The 24,621-nt window shown below is 39.1% G+C and overlaps 1 protein-coding gene across 3 annotated transcripts in view; it reads left to right on the top strand.

The window, feature by feature from the left end:
• The window catches only part of UNC5D (unc-5 netrin receptor D), a 603,365-nt gene that overhangs the window by 307,324 nt on the left and 271,420 nt on the right, over positions 1 to 24,621 (top strand). The gene's annotated exons all lie outside the window — the stretch shown is intronic.

Raw genomic sequence — 24,621 nt, 5'->3', positions numbered from 1 at the left:
TTTCCTAAAAGTCAGTTTTGTTGTTGTTTTGCCCTTTAAGAAGGAATAGGCAGGGGAGGAATAGGTGAGGGTAAGAAGTGAGAGAAAAATGACAAAATTACCTGGGGGAGTAGACAAGTTATTTTCATGAAAATGGAAATCTGATACCCAATTTATATTATGTTTTCCTGAAATTTAAATGCCATCCAGCTCTGGGGACATTAATATTATCCTGCTGTCTAACAAAGACTTTGTGTAAGTAAACTTGATTGAGCATTTATTTTTAATGTTTTGATGGTTTTTTATTGATATAATTTACATATAACATTATATTTCAGTTGTACAACTTAATAACTTTATATTTGTATCTACTGCAAAATGATCACCATAAGTCTAGTTAACATCCATCACCATCATAGTTACAAATATTTTTTCTTGTGATGAGAACTTTTAAGGTTTGCTGTCTTAGCAACTTGGAAATGTGCAATGCAGTGTCATTAACTGTAGTCACCATGTGGTACGTTACATCCCCATTGTTCATTTTATAAGTAGAAGTTTGTACCTTTTGACCCCCTTCATCCATTTCACCCATCTTCTACCTCCTGCCTCTGGCAAACCCCAATGTGTTCTCTGTATCTGTGAGCTCAGTTTTTTGTTTGTTTGCTTTGGTTTTTAGATTCAGCATACAAGGGAGATCCTAGAGTATTTGTCTTTCTCTGTCTGACTTATTTTCACTTAGCATAATACCCTTAAATTTCATCCATGTTGTCATAAATGGCAAGAGATTCTTCTCCGTTTTGGCTGAATAATATTCCATTGTATACGTATATGCCACATTTTCTTTGTCTATCTGGCTATCAAGGGACACTTAGGTTGTTTTCATATATTGGCTATTTTAAATAATGCTTTAATGAAAAATATATTTTTTTGAGTTAGTGTTTTTGTTCTCTTCTGATAAATACCCAGATATTGCTGGATCTATTTTAAAGTTTTGAGAAAACTCCATACTGTTTTCCATAGTGGCTGCACCAATTTACATTCCCACCAACAGTGCACAAGAGTTGCCTTTTCTCCACACCCTCAACACTTGCTATTTGCTCTCTTTTTGATGATAGCCATTCTAACAGGCATGAGGTGATGTCTCGTTGTGGCTTTGATTTGCATTTCCCTGATGATTAGTGATGTTGAGCACCTTGTCATGTACCTGTTGATCATCTCTGTGTCTTCTTTGTAAAAATGTCTGTTCAGGTCCTCTGCCCATTATAAATAGGATTTTTTTTTTTTTTTTTTTGCTATTGAGTTGCATGTGTTCTTTGTATATCTTGAATGTTAGCCGTTTATCAGATATATGATTTGCAAGTATTTTTTTTATTTGGTAGGTTACTTTTTCATTTTGTGGATGGTATCTTTTGCTGTGCAGATTTTTTTTTTCTTTTTTAAGAAATCATGGAAAAGAGCTGTTTTAGGACTGATTATGTTAAGAGGAATGGCATCAATGACATAGAGATTTAGCTGATAAACTAATTTAGGGAGGGGGGAAAAAGAGCTAAGAAAATGCTCAGTCTCCCCGACTTCTCCCATAGGTTCCTTACAGATATTAGCAGTAGTTGATCTTAATTTGTGATTTCCAACCCCACGAATGCACTCAGTTTGGTAGGTGAGAACCTCGTTTGAAATCCCTTTTGAATCTTAAAAAATAGTAGTGTATCCCTGGGTTACATGACTACCCTTCCATCTGAAACATCCCTATTGACCTCTTTTATACGTCTTTCTGTTTTTATATGCCCTCTTTTCAAAATTGTAAAAGTTGCGTGACATTTTTAGTGGCTGCTCTAAGGTTGTGACACACTTATCTAAATTGCATCTCATCGGCACTTTAATGAACAAACTCTTTATTAACCCAGCCTTAATCGAAATGTTTTTAAAAATTAGAGCAGTGATCAACCATCAGGCTCTGTGTGCTTAGCTCAGATGTTAAAACTTCAGGTCCCCTGAGGAACATTTCACATGATTGTTGGAGTATCCAAAGTCTTAAATCCATTCTCCATGTTCCCCATCCCCCAAGACACTGTACCCAACACCCCCACTAACCCTAATATCCTCATATAATATCTGCTAATTCTGATAATTAACATTTTAAAATGTTTATTTTGTTCTGTGGCTATTTTTGGAATAAATGCCGTGATAATGCTCTAGCTAACTGGCATGGTACTTGGATGCCTGAAATCAGATTCAAGGAATCACTTCTCTAATCAGTTTTGCACCCACTTGGCAATAATCTGATCCAAACTCAACTCTCCTAGTCTTTGATGAGCTCTCATGTGGAGCCAACTCTCAATTCCCTCAAAGAGAGACGTTTCAGTCGCCCTTTTTCTGATCAGTGGAGCCCTCATAGAACTCCAAGAGTTTTCGAAGATGATTACAATGAGCACGGCGATTGCAACCAATTCCTAACATGCCTTGGGATATTTTTACCCTGCAAGCTGTTTATGCAAAGAGAGGAAGTTTCAACTAGAAGGAATGAAATAGTTTAAGGCATCTTTGGGTTTAAATGTCACATTTTTTCACTTGAATCTCAGTATTCCGTGGTAGAAAGAGCTCTGTTTCTTCAGAGAGGTGTTTCCAGTCCCCTAATCTTGACTCTGCCATTAACCAGATTTGTCAACTTGGACAAGTTACTTAGATTCCACGATTGGCACTTTTCTCGTCTGTAAAGTATGAGTTAAAATGGATGATTTCTAGAATGCCTGCTAGCATTAACACGCAGTGTTCACAAAGATAGATTTAGACCACTCTGCCCCTTTCTGCTTTTTCTATAACAAAGACACCCCAACTATCCATCTAAAGCTTTTTTCTTAAGGACATGTGTTTTCAAAAACACAGCACGATGTTGACTTTGACCTTTGCTCTAAATACTTACAGAAACCTGGTTAAGAGCATTTACCAAGTAATGATTCTTTGCTGTCTACCAGCTTATGATAGTAAAGTATATTAAACAGATCTAGAAAGAGTTCCTTGTTTATTTACTTTTGTGATTTAAGACCTATTTTTACTCATAATTATAATGGCATCGTTCTTTTGGCTTATCTAGAGCATTAATTCACAATCAAGAAAAGCAGCCGTGAAGAAATGTATCACGTCTGTGTCAACAGATAATTATGTATCAATAGATGATTTTTAAGAACTGACAGATCTGATTATTGGAGGGTCCCATGGATAAAATCAAGTTGGAGTTTCAGAGCAACTTCAAAGAACTTCTAAAATTAAAAATGTACTCTTTCAGCTCTTTAACTTGTTTTAATTGGGCAGAGAGGCAATGTGTTACTTCCAAAGTTTTTAGTCATAGTAAAATCCAGTTCAGCTATTAAAAAAGAAAATCTTTTCTCTCCTGCCCTAGAATGTTCATAGTCTCTACAAATATGGTCTTACTTTGTGTGTGTCCCAAATATAAGTGGCATAATTATCTCCGTATTTGGCTCATTAAACATTACATTCTTCTGTGAATCACTGCAGCGTGACAATGCCCCAGCCATGAAATAGTTGCCTGTGAGACAAAGGGAAAAAGCACGATTCTGTTCTAGTAGTTTTACCTTTAAGTCTATTGTTGTCATTTGAGAACATTGCTTTGATGTATAACTAATCTCACTGAAATCTAGTGTCTTCCACTGACTAATAGAAAACCAATAATCCGCATTTATGGCAAGCCCAGACCTTCAACCAAACCTGGGGTCCACGTTGATCTTGAAGGTTCGTGTTGTTCCCTGCAGTCATAGGGAGAGTAGTACATTCTTCAGAAAGCGGTTCCTTGAGTCCTTGGACACCAGAGTTATAATAAGAGCGGGAACTTGTCTCATCCATCTCGCCATGTTCTGTAACACAAGACACGGCCTCAGAAGCATTTATTACTTTGGAAGCCAAGTGGACTCCTGGGTAGAGGAATACACCACCTGAGTTGTTGAGCTTGTCACAGCTCTTTCATCTGGGATTTGTGTGGGGTAGGATGGGGACCTCAGGGTGGAAGGCGAGATGAGTGAGTTATTTTGGTTTTCTGGAATGTTAACATCTTAATCTCTGCAGAATTATTTCTAAGAATTTTAAATGTTGAGAGATGAAGAATTTATTTTGTCTTCGCATATGAAGAAGATATTTCTACTTTCTGCCATGCAGGAAGTGGGAATTAACCAGGAAAGATAAATGCTTACCTTAAATACGTTGATATTTTACTGAGTACTCAAATGTCCCTCCCCCACTTTTTTAATGACCTGCGAATGCCCAGTTTGCTCCAGTTAAGTGTTTGCATGTTGTGATGTATCTCATCTTTCAATACGCTCCGTGTCTGCCTCCGTCCTATAACCATGTGGCCAGGCACACTAGCTTTCTCCCTGGCTCGGTCTTCAGTCTGAAGAGTAATTCATTACTTTTATTCACCATCAGTCAAAAGTTTGTATACCTTCACTTTCATCACAGTTTATTCTGGGTTTCTCTTTGTAACGGGAAGTCACTTGGAGAAAAACTTAAAGAATAAGAAACACCTTGTAAATTGCACTCTGAGACCTTGAGTAGTCAACAATTATAGGCTCCTTGGTTACTTTTTTTTCTCTTTGTTCCAAATTGAGACTTTTAGGATCTTCTCTTTTCCCTTTAAGGACCTCCAGAGCTATTCTGTTGTCGTGCCAGTGGCTGTTGCATAGAGCCGATGACCAAGGAGGTGGTGTTTTGATTTGAATCCCTCCTATGTGGTGAAAATCACTGTACTGCAGTGGCTCCTTCCCAAAAGATGGACAATGTCCAGTGAGGTTTACTGGATTTCTGGAATCAACTAGTCATTTTTAGAGTTGACGTTATCATCCATTCAGTGGAAAGAATCATTTCCACGTAGGTTTCATGATGCCACATTCCCCACCCCTAAAACTTTGTACACAACCCCCCACTAACCCAAATAACCTTATATACTTCGAATTCTAAAAATTAGCATTTAAAAATATTTTGCTCTGAGACTCAGTCAGATTTGCTTTTTCAGTTTTGCATCCTAGGAATTAGATATTAGTGAGGAAATGGTACCATAGCACTCACCTAGGGTTTTTTCCAATGAGCAACTTGTAATGTCGCTTGTTAGCTTCCTCCGGCATTGCTGTGCTTTGGGTACATCGTACTGTCAACTTGAAGCACTGTCTTAACACTGATTTTTAATGTCTTGACATTGTTGTCTTCCGATAGAGGTACTAAGTGTGCTTTATTTCTGTTTTGCAGTTATGTTGAATCCTAACCCTAATCGACTGTAAACACCTTTGAGAGCCTTTGGGTTGACGGTGCTAGAGTTTTTTTTATTGAAGTCTAGTTGATTTACAGTGTTGTGTTAATTTCTGCTGTACAGTAAAGTGATCCAGTTATACATACGTATACATTCTTTTTCATGTTCTTTTCCATTATGGTTTGTCGCAGGATATTGAATATAGTTCTCTGTGCTATACAGTAGGACCTTGTTGTTTATCCATCCTACATACAATAGTTTGTATCTGCTAACCCCAAACTCCCACTCCCTCCCTCTGCCATCTCCCCTTCCCTTTGGCAACCATAAGTCTGTTCTCTATGTCTGTGAGCTTGTTTTAATGGATGTTAGGGCTACAAAAAACATAGAGATAGGAGGAAAAAAATGATAGTGCAGTGATGTTATTGACCAGGGTTCTTGGCCCTCTTTAATCAATAGAAACTGATCAGAGGCCAGACAAGAAATTCAGGCAATGCTTTATTGAGGCTTCTGCTGTAGCAGGGGGGAGTGAAAACAAGCAACAGGTTCCCTTGCTCCGTCCCTGAGAGGGGCAAGCTGGTTCCTTATCTGGGGTGAGGGTAGGGATGTATCCAGGGGTCAGGCGGGAGGAGTGGCTTACGTGGCTTGCCCACCCCTTTGGGGGTGTTGAGTGCAGGAGGCATGCACAGTACACTGCTTTTGCTACAGACACCCTGTTTTTGCTCCTGGCTCTTCAGAAGTGGTAGTTGGGTTTTTGGCCTTTTTGTATCTTGTTGTCTATAGTTTGCCCCAACTGTGCATGCACACAGTTATTTTTAGTCCCTTAGAGTTTCTTTGTATTTTGACGCTAGCGGAGATATTTGTCCAGGTGCAAGCACTGCAGCAAAGGGTCCTGGGTACCGGTCTGTCTCAACATATCAATACCCATTCTTTCCTCTCCCTTCCTATCCCAACTTACCTAACGAGAACATTGTGTTCCGCCCTGGACTGCCCACTGCTGCTCTGGAAGTCACCTCTAAATGTTGGGGAATGTCTCATTCCTTCTACAGCACGTGGCCGCATTTAATTGATGGTTTAATATCTGCCGCCAAAGTACCGACTCTAGTGTTGGTTGTTTCTTTTAGTTTTAAAACTTGTTCCGTAGTAGCCCAGGTCATCTCTGCTCTCCTCACCCAGACCCTAGGTACCAAGAAAGCTACGTGCTTGCTATAGGCTCTAGGTACCTGCAAGCTATCCACCTACTGATGACAAACAGCAAACAGGAACGGCCTAACAATATTCACATGATTGATTCATAGTCATTTATGCATGGAGGAGGAAGCTGAGACAGCTAAATTAAATCACATAAAGCAATTAAACTTCTCTGTTAGAGTGTTCTTTTTCTCCCATTCTTCTTGCTGACAGCATGCATACCAGGCTTCACCCTGGTGCAATTAAGCTGATTAGGTGATACTAAGCTGCTCAAGTATGTAGTAGGCTTTTTTGTTGTTGCTTTTTTTCCCCCCTGAAATTCCTTAAGTCGGATGTCAGGTTCTCAAGGTACAACTTCAGGTCTTCTAAATGTGTCCAAACGCATTCCAGCAAAGACGAGTGACCTTAATCTTCCAAGAACATCCAGGTCCCCAGTATTGGCCACTGGGTTTCCATCTTAGATAGAGCATGGTAAGGAAAAGGTACGTAAAATTTTCAGACATTTCTTGAAGTGCTGCTGAATAGACGGGGTTCTTGCTCTGACGGTTTCTTCTTCGCAAACAAAATAATCTTCACGATGAAAATCTACTACTTTTTCATCCTCTGCCCATCCATCCATCCCTTAGTTTATGTTTAATAATTATAGTAGTGTGCTAACAATAATTTGTTATTTATTGATTGCCTAATATGCCATATAATATCCTAATAGGCTTATAATACTATATTATTCTCTTTCTACATGAAATAATATGAAGGATAAAGTAGCTTAGAGTTAGATTCAAATCCAGGTTTTCTTCCTAATGAATTATATGATCTTAGGCCAGATATCTAACTCCGAAGCCCACATCAGTTTCCTTGCATCAGGCTGCCCCTTGATAAAAGTTATCAGGAGGAACAATATTTTGTGCTTCAATACAACTTGGTATAAATCTGTTTCTGACGGTGTCTAGCAGCTTGTCTAAGGAGGATGAAAAAAGTAAGCCCCCTCTATTGTACAAGTTCCACCTCCCAATCAGATAACTGTCACATCAGATCAGGATGCAGCTTCTGTTGTTGGTCACTAGTGCCATGTGGTGTATTGTCAGCCTTTGCTGAATCCCACATCCCAGCAGGCTCAACTAAATCTGTGTATTAGGAAAAATAACAAAGGAATTAAAGGCTTTTACATGAGCATCAAAATCTCATCCTCCTATCAACGTCTTAGGTGATTTCCAGAAGAAGGACTTTGTTGTACAAAGAAGGTCATCTCATTAAGAAATGGAAGACAAATCCTGTTCCTTTTGCTGTTCTTTATGAATCTTGCACATAAAATACTGATTTTTTTTTTAAGATGTCAGTTTTTTTCCTGCATAAGACCTTTTTTTTTTTTGGTCTAGAGCTAGCCGTTCTTGTCAATGTTGTTGATTTTGGAGTAGTGAAACTGATCTCTTCATTGCTGTAACTCTAGATTGGAGATGAATAAAGGAATTAATGGATTGGAGGAAATAACATAAAAAGTAAGGTGTTTGGTGTTGCTTAGCACTTGATACTAAAACAGTAGAAGCTATACAGTTTTTAGATTCAAGTTGTTTTACTTTTAGAGATTATACAGTTAAACTTCCTAAAAATCTATAAAACATAAAATGGTAAAAAAATGAATATGCAATTCATAAAAAGTAAATGAAAATAGTTGAATATTCTTTAATAGTCAAGTTTGCTAGTGATCAGAAAGTATATTTTAAACAATATTTGTTTTACCCATCAATTAACAAATATCCCCCAAACACGTTTTGGTGGTGAGGATGAAAATTGGTAAACTCCTATAATGCTGGTGGTAATGTCAGTTTGCATTGTCCTTTTTTTTTTTTTTTTTTTTTTTTTTTTTTTTTTTTTTTTTTGCGGTACGCGGGCCTCTCACTGTTGTGGCCTCTCCCGTTGCAGAGCACAGGCTCCGGACGCGCAGGCTCAGCGGCCATGGCTCACGGGCCCAGCCGCTCCGCGGCACGTGGGATCCTCCCGGACCGGGGCACAAACCCGCGTCCCCTGCATCGGCAGGCAGACTCCCAACCACTGCGTCACCAGGGAAGCCCTGCATTGTCCTTTAGAAAATAAATTTAGTCACACGTGATATGCACTTAGTACACATTTATTTCAAAGATAATGGTCAAAAGTTTCATCACAGTTTCATTTATCTATGTAATTATTTAGAATATCACACTCTTTGCCTTCATGGAACTTAAAATCGAGAGGAAGGTGAACTGATATATATGAAAAACTATGTATTAGTACAAAGCATTATGGAAGGACCAAGAAAAGGAAGGTAACACAGAATTTTTGTTGTTCCAGAAGGGCTTCATATATGATGTGCCAACTAAGCTGGGCCCTGAGGATAAGAACGGGCTATTAAGCAAAAGAGGGCCAAAACAGTACTTTGGACAGAAGGGAAAACTTGGATGCCAGTCCCAGATGAAGAGCATTTGACCCCTGAAAGAACTGAGCAACAGTCCCTCTAGCCCCCTTGTGGTGAAGTGATTTGGCAGGAAGCTAGAGACGTAAGCACAGACCAGATCATGAAAGGTCTTGCTTGAAAGCCATGTCAGAAAATAGGAATCTTATCCAAAGGATTTGGAGGGTTTTTACGACAGAATGACATGTTTGAATTTGGATTTGGCAAAGCTCATTCTGCGTGTAGGGTGGATTGAAGGAGGGCAATCAAGAATGTTGATGACGACAGGACCAGTTGTAGTCATTGAGGGGAATGATGGTGGTGGCCAGCGTAATGGGAATAGGGATGAAGAGCTGGTCTTGAATTTAGGAGACAGAACCAACAGAGCTTAGTGTTAAATTGGATGTGGGAGGGTGAGCAAAGGAAAAGTAGGCGACCTCCAGGTTCTAGCTTGGGGGACTTAGTGAATATTAGGACTATTCTTTGACTTAGGGCATATGGTCCAAATAGTAGGTATGAGGGGCTAAGCCCTAAGTTCTGTTTTAGGCATAAGAAGTCTGTGAGATCTATGGGGACATTTAGGTGAATATATTAGGAGGCAATTTAATGTACAGGTTTGAAGCTGCAGAGAGAACTGCTAAAGATATATATTCATGTGTAATCAGGATATAGATGATAAGTGGAGAATTAAAATATCAATGCTATAAACCTAACATTTGGAAACAACGAAATGTTAAAAAGTAAGGAACTACCAAGAACAAAACTGACATATCTACTCTCAGTCATTAAGAATTGGTTTAATGAAAAGTTAATAATACCATGAGATACTATGAGACAAAATGAGATACTATCTTGAAGTATACATACATATATATATATATATCCTATTCACAGAAAGCCAAAATATTAAATATACATCTGAAAAAGAAAGATGAGAGAATGAAAGATACCTAATTATTAATAGTATTAGTCTTTGGGAACTTGGTAACTATGGATAACAATGTTTTTTTAAAATACATATATTATTTGTACTTTTCTATAATGTAGCATTGTATAATAAGCCATGATTTTCAATAGAAAGTACATCATAAAATGTTAGATTTTTTTGCATTGTATTTGATTTTACAAGAATATTTGCAAGTTACAGTGTCATCATAAAAGAGATTTTACAAGATTGTTTGCTCGGTAGAATTTCTCAGTAGACATTGATACAAAATGTAGTTGTAAATTTAATCATGTGTGTCCCACCCAGACAAAAGCAGCATATATAATGGGGAAAATACTCTAGTAGATGTCAGTAGAGAGATTTCAACCAAGTCTGCTCCATAGAGCTCTTTAGCAAGTTGTTGAACCTCTGAGGGCCTCGCTTGCTTCTAGGATAAGAGAATTGGCCCAGATTTTATCGAAGATGAACTCCCACTCTATTTTGCCTGAGTCAAGGTCACATAGAAAAAGTTGTATCAAACCATGTTCCCGTTAAGTCAGCCCATATTTATTCAGATATATGACTAAATGGTCACAGTCTGAGTGTTTGTTTAAATGTGACCTGACATCTAATGGAAGTGTATTTATTTCGGAGAGAATTTAGTGTCTGTTCCTTATGTTTTTGTTTCCCCTCTTTTGTTGCTCGTTTTTGTCATGAAAAGATTGAAAGTCCCTGCTGTGTTAACGTGTAGAACATAAAACGCCAACCTCTTCCTGAAAGGTAATTTTCCAAGAATGAAAAATATGAGAATGGTGTTGGATTGTTTGGTTTTCTGTCATTCAGTGTTGCGTTAAAACAACCATTCTTCCATAACCATGAATGGCCTCACTCTTAAACTGTCAGTTACAAGTGAAAAGTGATAACACGCTGAAAGCAAAGCCTTTCCCAATTCCCACTAGGTTTTCAGATGAATTTGAAACCTAATCAATGGCCCACACTCATACTTAAATGTATCCATTATGGGGGGAAAACTTAAACAATTTTTAAGCTCCATCTTGAACACCGTTTTCAATAAAATATTACCCTTTTAATTTTACATTTTAAAATGAATAATTTTTATCAACCTTACAGTCTAATTTTTTCCATTTCCCCCCCTAGGGACATATTTATTTGTTTTTGTCCTGATTGATTAATTTCAATATACTAGAAGTTAGACACCATGAAGTAAAATCTAGATGTTGCCATAGTTTAGTTTACAGAGCCTTTTATATGCCTTCACTGGAATAGAAAAGTGTGTGTGTGTGTGTGTGTGTGTGTGTGTGTGTGTGTGTGTGTGTGTGTTCTGATTCAAACTGTTTATTTAAGAACACATTTTAAAATGTTGAAAAAGCAAAACAATAAAAATTTAAATCATCAGTAATCCCACCACACATAGAAAACCATTGGGCTAAATTTGGCCTCTTACTTTAGAATCCCTTTGGACAAACTGTTATTACGGGAACAGGCGTCTCATGCTGAATCTGATTGCACGTTGCTTGTTTCCACTAAGGGACAAGGCACCATCAGAACTAGTATAAAATCTCTGGCTTTGACCCAATTTCAGAATTCAGTTTTGCAGATGACTCAAGCAAGAGCTGAAATAGTGGATGATTTAAAAAACCCAAACAACAAAACAACTTCCCCTGTGGTCTTGGGAGAAATGTCAATTGTGTTAGTGCGGCTAAAAGAAAATAACTCCTTCTTCCATATGAGAACAAACATCGTTTCTTCCTCATTGAAAGCATGCACATGGAATTACTTTAAACTGGCCTTAGGGCTCATGCTATAAACCAAGACATCCGTCTTTCTTTGATATGCTGATTACTCTGTGTCTACGTCTCAGAAAACTTAAAGGAAGGTGCATAGAAATAAGAGATGTTAGAGCCAAGTAGGTCCAATAGTTTAGTACAAATGTCAAAGTCAACTCTTCCAACTGTGAGTTATAAGGAAAATGATATTTAACTCTGCATAACTCTTCAACTGCCATTCCATGCACTCATGGCAGACGTGTGCACGTACAATGACCTCAGTTGGAATGCCTTCCCCAAGTGTTCTCCTTTTCAACTCCTACACCTGAACTATGCTGAAATGTAACCCTCCGCAAGATGCCTGCCACAGACCATCCCAAGGAAAGTTAGGCTTTCTCTCCTCTGTGCCCTGTGACATTTTGTTTATACTTCCAGTATACTGGTAGCATGCTTGTCATTGTTCTGTAATTATTTGTCTCTAATTTAATCTGAGAACTCCTTGAGGAAATTAACTATGTCTTAGTGTTTGTTGTTGTTGGTTTTTTGGCTGTGCTGTATGGGATGCCGGATCTTAGTTCCCTGACCCAGGGATCGAACCCGTGCCCCCTGCAGTGGAAGTGTGGAGTCTTAACCACTAGACCACCAGGGAAGTCCCCTCAGTTATCTTTCAACTCAATGTCCAGTACCTAGAACACGGTCTAACCTGAGTGCATATGTACCCATATGTCAATTTAATAAAAAGATTGACTATATTAAGGTAAATTGTGATAAGCTGGGGAATGATGAATGTGCTTTTATAAGCTCTACTGAATTCTGAAGTTTCTTGTGTGAGGAACTAAGAAGGTCTCTTCAGATTCCTTTGAATGCATTGAAGTGTTGTTTACCATCTACTCTGCAGAATTTAAGATCTGCTCAATGGAACAATATCTTAGACCATGCATGAGAATGACACAGGTGACATGAACTATGCACATGCAGTGATATAAAGCATTTCCATTTTTATTAGAGGTTGGGAAGAAGGCAGATAATTTCTGAGTTTAAAAAAAGGTTTTATTGGGGCCTAGGGGAAGAGTCTGGGTTTCATAAATCGCATTAAATATTTGGTATGTAAAATTCCGGCTGTTCTGCATTAAATGGATACAGTGCATCCCCCATCTAATTAAGTAACCGTTTGGAGACAAGTCATACTTACATAAACAAAAGCAGAGAACCCAGCTCTATTGTGTTGTCTTAGATTATGTAACTTGGTTTCCCTGGTATGGCTTTCTGCTCTGACTTGGATATTGCCGTAGACCAAGTACGCTCCCAGACATTGAATGGAATTTAAAGAGCTATTTCTAAGGTGACTTGCTTCATTTAAATATTGCAGTGAGGGGGGCCCTGGAATACTATGCAGTTTCCTACATTTAATAACTGCTTGCCTGTTAAAGCCAGTAGTTTTGGGATGGGGCCAACAGGAAATCCATTGTGTATTATTACACTGCTTTGCAGGATAACCATGAGGCTGGCGTATGGTTTAACCATTCACTACGTGTTTACTGAATAGATAAGTGCCTCACAGCATGTTTTCCGAGTTTTTGACCTAACACGATTGCTCTAACATACATATGGGTAGCAAAGAGTAAAGATAGTTTATAAACAGTTCATATCATGAGGGCACTGGGATGAAAATAATAACCATCACAAAAATTGAAATATAAATTTGAGGGTAATAAGTTTTAGAATGGAAATCTAGATCATAATTATAATTCTCTCTCCTTTGTTTGCAGTTCTTTATCTAGGCAATGATGCTGATGGCATTGGTAGTGGTGGCAAATTAAATTTATGTAACATTTTATAATTTACTATATTTTTTATATATATTATCTCACTTTACCATCACAAAATACTAATACATTTTTATCACCCCTTTTATGGATGAGAAAAATGGAACCTCAGTATTAAGTTACCCAAGGTAATAGAGTTGAACCAGACTTTATTTTATTTATTTATTTATTTTGCGGTACGTGGGCCTCTCACTGCTGTGGCCTCTCCCGTTGCGGAGCACAGGCTCCGGATGTGCAGGCTCAGCGGCCGTGGCTCACGGGCCCAGCCGCTCCGCGGCATGTGGGATCTTCCCGGACTGGGGCACGAACCCATGTCCCCTGCATCGGCAGGCGGACTCCCAACCACTGTGCCACCAGGGAAGCCCTGAACCAGACTTTAAATCAGGTTACTTGATCCTAGAGTTCTCTGGTTTTACCGGATTTAGACTTTGCTTTATGGCCGGGTCATTGCTTGGACTTGGGAACAAATCTGCATGTTTTGTACCAGTGAGAAGATAAGAGTACTTTGGAGATAGAAGAGAAAAAAAGAAATGAAATGTATTTCAAAGTACTCTTGGCAAAAAAGTATGAAAAGAATTTAGAATTCCTCAAAGTCTGTTGAAGGTCAACATCATTTATACTCTAACCTCATGGAGTGCCAGCATCCTTCACTGATGGTCCAAGGGTTTGTGACTCCCAATTTGAAATGACTTTGGGCTCCAGAGTACCCAGTCCCATTACAAATTTCAGACAGTCCAACATTGGCAGTTTTATATGGTTAAAAACATGATGGAATGAAAAAGCCCCAGTTCCAGTCCCTTTATTTTTGCTGAACTGTGTCCTTGTATTTTATATTCCTTGTATTTTTTTTATATATATATATATATATATATATATATATAATTCCTTGTATTTTATATATATATTCCTTGTATTTTAATTGGAGTTTTAGTGGTTAAATATTCCTGCTTAAAAGAGATGAAACTATTTCTAAGTGCAATGTTGAAAAATCCTTCTCATTATTTTATTCTCAAACAGGCTTATTCTTTGACTTCTTTTTCTGTTCCTGACTTTAGAAAGGATGCCTAGTCAGTTGAATATAATTAGTTGAGTACTTGCTGTGCGATTCTCTCCAAAATATTTTCTCAAGACCCTCTCTAGGTGTGTCCATCACACACCCATGCTGACCTGGAATTACAGTCCAGCCAAAGGGATCACTGAGCGATCTTTAAGATGAATATTAGACTTATCTTGTGGTTCCTCGCCACTCTTTTGGTTTTATGAACTGCACATAATTGCCATGAGACAGGCACTCACTAAATGACCCTATTGCGCTTCTAAGGGTCCATTCACTTGAACTGAAATGGAATTGTGAGGTGTTTCAGTCAGATCTGTGTTCAGATTCTTACTAAGCTACATAACGTTAGACAAGACACGTAACCGAAGTGTTTTCTCAAATGCAGAAGGGGGTCCTCGCTGTCCCCACCTCGGAGTGATAGTGTCAAACTTAAGTGACTTAATCCATGTAGAAGCCTCATTACCATAACCTGTAACCATTCAGTAAGTGGCAGCTCTTATTTTTCTCTCTGCTAACGTAGTTTCCATGTTTTTTCAGCTTCCCCAAAACTACTTAACACTGAGTGCATTGGGATTTAATAGTGAAGCTTGGCGCTCTGTCTTTAAGAAGGTAGATCTGGGGCTTCCCTGGTGGCGCAGTGGTTGAGAGTCCACCTGCCGATGCAGGGGACACGGGTTCGTGCCCCGGTCCGGGAAGATCCCACATGCCGCAGAGCGGCTGGGCCTGTGAGCCATGGCCACTGAGCCTGCGCGTCCGGAGCCTGTGCTCCGCGATGGGAGAGGCCACAACAGTGAGAGGCCCGCATACCACAAAAAAAAAAAAACAACATAGATCTGGTGTATCAGTGAGGAGTATTTTCTGCAAAAACAGAAAACCTGATTTAAAAATAACAGGAGATATATGCCTCCTGGTGTGTGTTCAGCCTCTTTGTTGTCAGAGCTGGTATCTCTGTGTCCTTCTTCAACTTTTCCTTGTGATCTTCCCCAGTTAAGACAGAAACAAAAAAATACGTCGATACCCACCACATTTATTCCTTTTATCAGGAAAATAAAAGCTATCTCAGAAAGTTCTGTTTATCACGCATTTGCCATCGAGGGGTGTCACGTGGCCATTCCCACCTGCGAAAAGTAAACTCAGTCCGTGACTTTTCATGCCTCTACCAGGTGGGAGAAGGCAGTTGGCAGGTCAGTCAGCAGCATTTCTCACACCAGGTTTAAAACTATAATCTGAATTATAGAGCAGTGGCCAATGTATTGCGATTACAAGTAGATTTACCTTGAAGCCCAAAATACCCATGCAGTCTTCCATAAAACCATTTATTAAAGTAAGTCATCACCACTACCCCACACCCCAATCCCCTCCAAAGGATGGGATTTGTCAGCAACTTTTAAAAAAAAATTTTATTGAAGTATAGTTGATTTATAATGCTATGTTAATTTCTGCTGTACAGAAAAGTGATCGGTACACGTATATATTTTTCATATTCTTTTCGATTACGGTTGTCATCAAATTTTTAAAAAAAAATTTTTTTTATACACTAGGTTCTTATTAGTTATCCATTTTATACATGTTAGTGTATACATGTCAATCCCAATCTCCCAATTGATCCCACCATCCCCACCCCCAGCCACTTTCCCCCCTTGGTATCCATACGTTTGTTCTCTACATCTGGGTCTCTATTTCTGCCCTGCAAACCGGTTCATCTGTACCATTTTTCTAGGTTCCACATATATGCATTAATATACGGTATTTGTTTTTCTCGTTCTGACTTACTTCACTCTGTATGACAGTCTCTAGATAGATCCACGTCTCTACAAATGACCCAATTTCGTTCCTTTTTATGGCTGAGTAATATTCCATTGTATATATGTACCACATCTTCTTTATCCATTCATCTGTCAGTGGGCATTTAGGTTGCTTCCATGATGTGGCTATTGTAAAGGGTGCTGCAGTGAACATTGGGGTGCATGTGTCCTTTTGAATTATGGTTTTCTCTGGGTATATGCCCAGTAGTGGGATTGCTGGGTCATCCGGTAGTTCTCTTTTTAGTTTTATAAGGAACCTCCATACCGTTCTCCATAGTGGCTGTATCAATTTACATTCCCACCAACAGTGCAAGAGGGTTCCCCTTTCTCCACACCCTCTCCAGCATTTGCTGTTTGCAGATTTTCTGATGATGCCCATTCTAACTGGTGTGAGGTGATACCTCATTGTAGGTTTTTTTTCAATTTTTTTTTTTCAATTTTTTTTTTTTTTTTGCTGTACATGGGCCTCTCACTGTTGTGGCCTCTCCTGTTGCGGAGCACAGGCTCCGGACGCGCAGGCTCAGCGGCCATGGCTCACGGGCCCAGCCGCTCCGCGACATGTGGGATCTTCCCGGACCGGAGCACGAACCCGTGTCCCCTGCATCGGCAGGCGGACTCTCAACCACTGCGACACCAGGGAAGCCCCCTCATTGTAGTTTTGATTTGCATTTCTCTAATAATTAGTGATGTTGAGCAGCTTTTCATGTGCTTCTTGGCCATCTGTATGTCTTCTTTGGAGAAATGTCTATTTAGGTCTTCTGCCCATATTTGGATGGGGTTGTTTGTTTATTTAATATTGAGCTACATGAGCTGTTTATATTTTTTGGAGATTAATCCTTTGTCCGTTAATTCGTTTGCAAATATTTTCTCCCATTCTGAGGGTTGTCTTTTCATCTTGTTTGTAGTTTCCTTTGCTTTGCAAAAGCTTTTAAGTTTCATTAGGTCCCATTTGTTTATTTTAGTTTTTATTTCCATTACTCTAGGAGGTGGATCAAAAAAGATCTTGCTGTGATTTATGTCAGAGTGTTCTTCCTATGTTTTCCTCTAAGAATTTTATAGTGTCCGGTCTTACATGTAGGTCTCGAATCCATTTGGAGTTGATTTTTGTGTATGGTGTTAGAGAGTGTTCTAATTTCATTCTTTTACATGTAGCTGTCCAATTTTCCCAGCACCACTTATTGAAGAGGCTGTCTTTTCTCCATTGTATATCCTTGCCTCCTTTGTCATAGATTAGTTGACCATAGGTGCGTGGGTTTATCTCTGGGCTTTCTGTCCTGTTCCATTGATCTATATTTCTGTTTTTGTGCCAGTACCATATTGTCTTGATCACTGTAGCTTTTTAGTATAGTCTGAAGTCAGGGAGCCTGATTCCTCCAGCTCCGTTTTTTGTTCTCAAGATTGCTTTGGCTATTCGGGGTCTTTGGCGTTGCCGTACAAATTGTGAAATTTTTTGTTCTAGTTCTGTGAAAACTGCCATTGGTAGTTTGATAGGGATTGCACTGAATCTGTAGATTTCTTTGGGTAGTATAGTCATTTTCACAATGTTGTTGCTTCCAGTCCAAGAACATGGTATATCTCTCCATCTATTTGTATCATTTTTAATTTCTTTCATCAGTGTCTTACAGTTTTCTGCATACAGGTCTTTTGTCTCCCTAGGTAGGTTTATTCCTAGGTATTTTATTCTTTTTGTTGCAATGGTAAATGGGAGTGTTTCCTTAATTTCTCTTTCAGAGTTTTCATCATTAGCGTATAGGAATGCAAGAGATTTCTGTGCATTAATTTTGTATCCTGCAACTTTACCAAATTCATTGATTAGCTCTAGTAGTTTTCTGGTGGCATCTTTAGGATTCTCTATGTATAGTGTCATGTCATCTGCAAACAGTGACAGTTTTACTTCTTCTTTTCCAATTTGTATTCCTTTTATTTCTTTTTTTCTCTGATTGCCATGGCTAGGACTTACAAAGCTATGTTGAATAATAGTGGTGAGAGGGGACATCCTTGTCTTGTTCCAGATCTTAGAGGAAATGCTTTCAGTTTTTCACCATTGAGAATGATGTTTGCTGTCGGTTTGTCGTATGTGGCCTTTATTATGTTGAGGTAGGTTCCCTCTATGCCCACTTTCTGGAGAGTTTTTAATCATAAATGGGTGTTGAATTTTGTCAAAAGCTTTTTCTGAATCTATAGAGATGATCATATGGTTTTTATTCTTCAATTTGTTAATATGGTGTATCACTGATTGATTTGCATATATCGAAGAATCCTTGCATCCCTGGGATAAATCCCACTTGATCATGGTGTATAATCCTTTTGATGTGTTGTTGGATTCTGTTTGCTAGTATTTTGTTGAGGATTTTTGCGTGTATATTCATCAGTGATATTGGTCTGTAATTTTCTTTTTTTGTAGTATGTTTGTCTGCTTTTGGTATCAGGGTGATGGTGGCCTCATAGAATGAGTTTGGGAGTGATCCTTTTTCTGCAGTTTTTTGGAAGAGTTTTAGAAGGATGTGTGTTAGCTCTTCTCGAAAATTTTGAAGGACTTTACCTGTGAAGCCATCTTGTCCAGATTTTTGGTTGTTGGAAGATTTTTAATCACAGTTTCAATTTCATTACTTGTGATTTGTCTGTTCATTTTTTCTATTTTTTCCTGGTTCAGTCTTGGAAGGTTATACCTTTCTAAGAATTTGTCCATTTCTTCCAGGTTGTCCATTTTATTGGCATAGAGTTGCTTGTAGTGGTCTCTTAGGATGCTTTGTAGTTCTGTGGTGTCTGTTGTAAGTTCTCCTTTTCATTTCTAATTCTATTGATTTGAGCCCTCTCCCTCTTTTTCTTGATGAGTCTGGCTAATGGTCTATCAATTCTGTTTATCATCTCAAAGAACCAGCTTTTAGCTTATTGCTCTTTGCTATTATTTTCTTTGTTTCTATTTCATTTATTTCTGCTCTGATCTTTATGATTTCTTTCCTTCTGCTCACTTTGGGTTTTGTTTGTTCTTCTTTCTCTAGTTCCTTTAAGTGTAAGGTTAGATTGTTTGAGATTTTTCTTGTTTCTTGAGGTAGGCTTATATTGCTGTAAACCTCCCTCTTAGAACTGCTTTTGCTGCGTCCCATAGGTTTTGGATCGTCGTGTTTTCATTGTCATTTGTCTCTAGGTATTTTTGATTTCCCTTTTGATTTCTTCAGTGATCTCTTGGTTATTTACTAATGTAATGTTTAGCCTCCGTTTTTTGGCGCTTTTTACATTTTTCTCCCTGTAATTGATTTCTAATCTCATAGTGTTGTGGCCAGAAAAGATGCTTGATATGATTTCAGTTTTCTTAAATTTACTGAGACTTGATTTGTGACCCAAGAAGTGATCTATCCTGGAGAATGTTCTGTGTGCACTAGAGAAGAAAGTGTAATCTGCTGTTTTTGGATGGAATGTCCTATGAATAGCAATTAAATCTATCTGGTCTATTGTGTCATTTAAAGCTTGTTTCCTTACTAAGTTTCTGTTTGGATGATCTGTCCATTGGTGTAGTGAGGTGTTAAAGTCTCCCACTATTATTGTGTTACTGTCGATTTTCTCTTACAGCTGTTAGCAGTTGCCTTATGATTGATGTGCTCCTATGTTGGGTGCATATATATTTATAATTGTTATATCTTCTTCTTGGATTGGTCCCTTGATCATTATGTAGTGTCCTTCCTTGTCTCTTGTAACATTCTTTATTTTAAAGTCTATTTTATCTGATATGTGTGTTACTACTCCAGGTTTCTTTTGATTTCCATTAGCGTGGAATATCTTTTTCTGTCCCCTCACTTTCAGTCTGTATGTGTCTCTAGGCCTGAAGTGGGTCTCTTGTAGACAGCATATATGTGGGTCTTGTTTTTGTATCCATTCAGCGAGCCTGTGTCTTTTGGTTGGAACATTTAATCTATTCACATTTAAGGTAATTATCGATATGTATGTTCCTATTACCATATTCTTAACTGACTTGGGTTTGTTTTTGTAGGTCCTTTTCTTCTCTTGTGTTTCCCACTTAGAGAAGTTCCTCTAGCATTTGTTGTAGAGCTGGTTTGGTGGTGCTGAATTTTCTTAGCTTTTACTTGTCTGTAAAGCTTTTGATTTCTCCATCAAATCTGAATGAGAATCCTGCTGGGTAGAGTAGTCTTGTTTGTACGTTCTTCACTTTCATCATTTTAAATATGTCATGCCACTCCCTTCTGGCTCATAGAGTTTCTGCTGAGAAATCAGCTGTTAACCTTATGGGAGTTGTCTCGTATATTATTTGGCATTTTTCCCTTGTTGCTTTCAATAATTTTTCTTTGTCTTTAGTTCTTGCCAATTTGACTACTGTGTGTCTTGGCGTGTTTGTCCTTGGGTTTATCCTGTATGGGACTCTCTGTGTTTCCTGGACTTGGGTGGCTATTTCCTTTCCCATGTTGGGGAAGTTTTCGACTCTAATCTCTTCAAATATTTTCTTGGGTCCTTTCTCTTCTCCTTCTGGGACCCCTATAATGCGAATGTTGTTGCATTTAATGTTGTCCCAGAGATCTCTTAGGCTGTCTTCATTTCTTTTCATTCTTTTTTCTTTATTCTGTTCTGCAGCAGTAAATTCCACCATTCTGTCTTCCGCGTAACTTATCCGTTCTTCTGCCTCAGTTATTCTGCTATTGATTCCTTCTAGTGTATTTTTCATTTCAATTATTGTATTGTTCATCTCTCTTTGTTCTTTAATTCTCCTAGGTCTTTGTTATACATTTCTTGCATCTTCTCGATCTTTGCCTCCATTCTTTTTCCGAGGTCCTGGATCATCTTCACTATCATTTTTCTAAATTCTTTTTCTGGCAGGTTGCCTATCTCCGCTTCATTTAGTTGTTTTTATGGGGTTTTATCTTGTTCCTTCATCTGATCCGTAGCCCTCTGCCTTTTCATCTTGTCTTTCTGTGAACGTGGTTTTTGTTCCACAGGCTGCAGGATTGTAGTTCTTCTTGCTTCTGCTGTCTGCTCTCTGGTGGATGAGGCTGTCTAAGAGGCTTGTGCATGTTTCCTAATGGGAGGGACTAGTGGTGGGTAGAGCTGGCTGTTGCTCTGGTGGGCCAAGCTCAGTAAAACTTTAATGTGCTTGTCTGCTGATGGGTGAGGCTGGGTTTCCTCCCTGTTGGTTGTTTGGCCCGAGGCGACCCAGCACTGGAGCCTACCCAGGCTCTTTGGTGGGGCTAATGGCGGACTCTGGGAGGGCTCACGCCAAGGAGTACTTCCCAGAACTTCTGCTGCCAGTGTCTTTGTCCTCACGGTGAGACACAGCCATGCCCCCCCTCTGCAGGAGACCCTCCAGCACTAGCAGATAGGTCTGGTTCAGTGTCTTATGGGGTCACTGCTGCTTCCCCTGGGTCCCTATGCGCATACTACTTTGTGTGTGCCCTCCAAGAGTGGAGTCTCTGTTTCCCACAGTCCTGTCATACTCCTGCAGTCAAATCCCGCTAGCCCTCAAAGTCTGATTCTCTAGGAATTCCTCCTCCCGTTGCCAGACCCGCAGGTTGGGAAGCCTGACGTGGGGCTCAGAACCTTCCCTCCAGTGGATGGACTTCTGTGGTTTGTGTTCTCCAGTTTGTGAGTCACCCACCCAGCAGTTAGGGCATTTGATTTTTGTGTGATTGCGCCCCTCCTACCGTCTCATTGTGGCTTCTCCTTTGTCTTTGGACGTGGGGTATCTTTTTTGGTGAGTTCCAGTGTCTTCCTGTTGATGATTGTTCAGCAGTTGGTTGTGATTCCAGTGCTCTCGCCAGAGGCAGTGAGAGCACGTCCTTCTCCTCCTCGATCTCGAACCAGTGAATCTGGTTGTCAGCAACTTCTACGCCCCAGCTTGGAACTTCTGTTGGCAACTTCCCAGCCTGATGGGTTAAGAAGGGGCTACTTTCCTGGGGTAGCAGCCTTTTTGTTGCAAGGGAGGCATGTAAAGGGCAGGGCACTGCTATACCAGCAATTCAGGTCTGAGCCTGGTGAGGATCCTGGGGAGGGGAAGCGGGGAGAGGGATCTGTATATGGCAAACAGCACTCCTAACACTTCACTATACATACAAAGCAAACAACAACAACAAAAGGAAAATATGTAACTTTTTTGTTTTCACTTACTGTATTTCATTTCTTAGGATGCAAACAAATGGTAATACATATAGAAATGTATACCCACAGTGTCTCACCTTTCCACTCTTACCCTCATAAATTGATTTTTTTTTGTTATTTTTTGCTTTCCTGGACCCTGACCTGTTTCCTATACATACATGATATTAACATGGCCTCAGTAATAGTTAAGATAGAATGTTACATTCTGCCTTTTCTTCTTCCTTTGAACATTGATTGATTCTTTTGTAAATTGCTTTTCATTTTGTTTTAAATTGAAGTATAGTTAATTTACAATGGTGTGTTAGTTTCAAATGTGTAGCAAAGTGATTCAATTATACATATATATTTTTTTGTTTTGTTTTGCTATGTACCTAGATTCCTTTCCATTATAGGCTATTACAAGTTATTGAGTATAGTTCTCTGTGCTGTACTGTAGGTCCTTGTTGCTTACCTATTTTATATACAGTAGTGTATATATGTTAATCCCAAACTCCTGATTTATCTCCCCTCACCCCATATTCCCTTTGGTAACCATAACTTTGTTTCCTGTGTCAGTGAGTCTTTCTGTTTTGTTAGATTGACTGATTCTTAATGCAGGGCCTCGAGGTCGCCGGGACGGTTACAGCCAATTTTCCCGTTCCACTCTCCTGCTCTCTGTTTTAGATGAAGACTCAACTTGTTATTTTATCTGATGGGGTTTTACTAAAATAGCAGGAAGGTAACCTAATTGCTTTCAGATCTCTCTGTTTTGTGACTCAGATGGTTAAAACTTGATTTATCTTATCATCCAATACCTTTGTATGTCATTTTACTTAAAGTGGTTAAATGTGGTCTCACTATTTAGTTACAGATTGTTTTTTTGTGACCCACACCCCATGTCAGTAGTTACTTCTGACATTTAGGCATTGTTACTAATTAAGCAAAAACACCTCATACAGCATTTAGCACTTACACCCCTGTTCACTCAGGCTACCACCATGGGGGTCTGCATATATTCTTTATCAGGTGACCCTTTTCTGCAACAGTGAATTACTTTGGACAGAACTCAAGCCCCTGATGGGAGTGTGAGCTGTTTGATGCCCACATAAAGTCTTCTAATACCTTTGTCATTTCCTCTAATGCATGGATTTACAGAAGCCTGAGGGACTTGGTATTTATTGAAGATGGAAATTGCTGTGAGCAGTCAGTAACAGAATGAATTAATATATGATACATATTATGAAGTCCATTGTAAATATAATTTAAAACATTAAAAAGCACCTCTCAGATTCTATCCTGAAACCCTTCTTATTCCATGTGATATGTACACATTTTATTTTTGAGGGAGTTTATCTAACTTTTATAACTTAAACTGTTTGCTCTCTTATTATTTGGAATATTTGTGTTATGATGCTTTTTTGGCGTGCCTTTGCTTTTCTATTAACATGAGTTAACTTTTCTATTACAAATGCACTTGTAGCTTATAAATATCAAACTCTTTAATATGTGAGGCATTGCCCCCCCCCCCCCCAAGTTGATACATTTAATGAAAAAAAAAGTTTGGAGAATCAAACTATTGTGTTTAATTCATTTCAGTGGCATGACATAGTGCTTATGTATTCCCGTTGGCGAGCAGTCTTTTTCATAACTCAGTGTCTTTTATTTTCTTCCTTACGCAAACATATAATTATAGGCAGTCATTCCTCCTGTGTCCTAGTTCCCCCCCTTTTACATTTACTAATTCTCTCTACAGGTTCTTACAGCAGGACATTCCCCCTAATATCGTGAATATGTTTATCCTTGACAGTGCTTACTCATTTAGGTTATTGACTTGAGTGGGAATAATAAGAGGCTCTGTTTGTTCAGAATTGCATTGATGCCACCCAGAAAGCCGGGTTAGGACACAGGATGCACCTGGTCTCCAGGCTCTCTCCTGTTGAGCTAGATTGTTGTTCCAGTGGTTTCATTCGGTCCCTTTCTGCAGCTTAGCCCTAAAGACTGATTTGCTTTGAATGGGAGTAATCCTCTCTGGGGCATAGCTGATCTGGTTATTGAAATCTTTGCTTGCTTTGTTCTTTGGAATGGCCACGGGAAGGCACAAGATAGGGTTTCTCTTGGTTATGCTCCCCATTGCTCAGCAGTTACATCTTTCTTCCCTTGACTTTGTGCTAGTTTCCTGGGACTTAAGTCCTTGCTAAATGGAGTGAAGAGACAATGAAGCCAGGTCTTGGCTTATGCTTTTTCCTTTTCATATTGTTTCTCTCCACTCGTCAGTTCCCTGTACTTGGGGAGACTCA

The sequence above is a fragment of the Delphinus delphis genome, chromosome 21 (genome assembly GCF_949987515.2).
Source record: "Delphinus delphis chromosome 21, mDelDel1.2, whole genome shotgun sequence".
NCBI classification, from domain to species: Eukaryota; Metazoa; Chordata; class Mammalia; order Artiodactyla; family Delphinidae; genus Delphinus; species Delphinus delphis.
The sequence above is the reverse complement of the archived record's forward strand: the minus strand, read 5'-3'. Positions and strand labels throughout refer to the sequence as shown.